General features: G+C 33.1%; 1 non-coding gene across 1 annotated transcript; it reads left to right on the top strand.

The window, feature by feature from the left end:
- The first annotated feature begins 929 nt into the window (after positions 1-929).
- On the top strand, positions 930-1,000 carry VNE69_02903. The gene has a single exon. It is a non-coding gene; the product is annotated as a tRNA-Asn (tRNA).
- The last annotated feature ends 473 nt before the right edge of the window (positions 1,001-1,473 follow it).

The raw sequence follows: 1,473 nt of genomic DNA, 5'->3' as shown, positions 1-1,473 counted from the left end.
TACAACGAGTAGTATTTCACAACACCGTACTCTTTTTTTTTGACTTATTTTAAGGTTGGTTATATATCCGTATGATATTTTAAAATTCTATTTAAAAAGAAAACTTTGTCGGATTGCTACGGTTTTCACCCTGGTTAGGGTTTAAATTGATATACTTGGGGAAATCATCAAATGGCACCTAAAATTTTTTTATTGCTTTGAAAATTCATCATACTGAGCTAAAATTGTTGTACTTTCTTACTACTCTAGAACAATCTAAGACATCAAATAGACCCAAAAAAGACTTCCCGATGTTTGAAATTGCTGAGTAAACTCATGGAAATTCTGCTAGATTAAAATTGCAGATCTATGTCTAAGAACATTAAATAAAAATCCAATATTGTTGTTATGAGGGCCTTGTCTCCTAAGAAAATAGATCCGAATATATGTATGTTTTCTAATTAAGTAAGAAAAAAAAATACATGCTTTTAGACAATTTCACAAAACACCCCCATAATGATGTTATAAATTTTAAAAACATTCGAAATAAATAGTTTTAAATACTAAATATAAAGCTAATCTTTGTGACCATACAAAATAACTCGCAAATATCTATGTTTAACCCGAATTAAGTATTAAAGAAAACTGTTTATTCTATTTTTACGTGCATTAAATTAAAATACACTAAATAAAAAAAAATTTCTAAAAATGTTATCTGTTTTATATACCATGCTCCTGGATATAAACTTTTTAATTTAGTTTGTTTTTTTGTTTGTGTGTAGCAAAATGTCAAGTAAAAATTTGACGCGCAGAATATCACAATTTTATATTTTCTTAATATTCATAGCAAATGTTTTATATATTATCTCATACTTGATAACAAGCAATACCACATAAAAACTTATTTTGAATTAGTAAATTTTTTAGATCCCATATTTGGTCGATACGGAGGTGCCCTTAGCTCAGTGGTAGAATGCGATGCTCATTGAGCAATGGCTGGGTTCGATTCCCAGACGCACCAAAATTGTCTCTCCTTCTATGATGCAGTTGGAACAACTTAGACGATATAAATGTCCAAAATAATCATTAAGTTATTTCAATGAAACCTGTGTGTGTCCAGCCACAAGGGGATTGGCATTTAGTGTAGAAACGTACCTTAAGGCCAACAAATTATCACCCTTGTTGACTAAGTGATACATAAAAGTGTATGATGGGTACGGCCTAGTTGGAGCCCATGACTGATGCACTCTAGAGTGGGATCCTAGAGCTAACTAAGAGACTAGACGAAGTAGGGCAATAGAAAGTCTCGTTGACCCTATCCTACATGATTCTGTAACACGGTGACCGAAACTAGTGAAAGACTGGTGGTCAACTCAACCCAAAAAACGCCGGGCTGGTGATGTGATCGTGTAAGGATCCGTGTGTGCAATACAGATGATTGTAGGGACCTTTGAGTCTGTACTATGATGTCTCTCCTCGGGTTATAGATAACCA

The sequence above is a fragment of the Vairimorpha necatrix genome, chromosome 2, assembly GCF_036630325.1.
Source record: "Vairimorpha necatrix chromosome 2, complete sequence".
Classification (NCBI taxonomy): Eukaryota; Fungi; Microsporidia; family Nosematidae; genus Vairimorpha; species Vairimorpha necatrix.
This window is presented reverse-complemented; position numbering and strand designations above follow the sequence as displayed.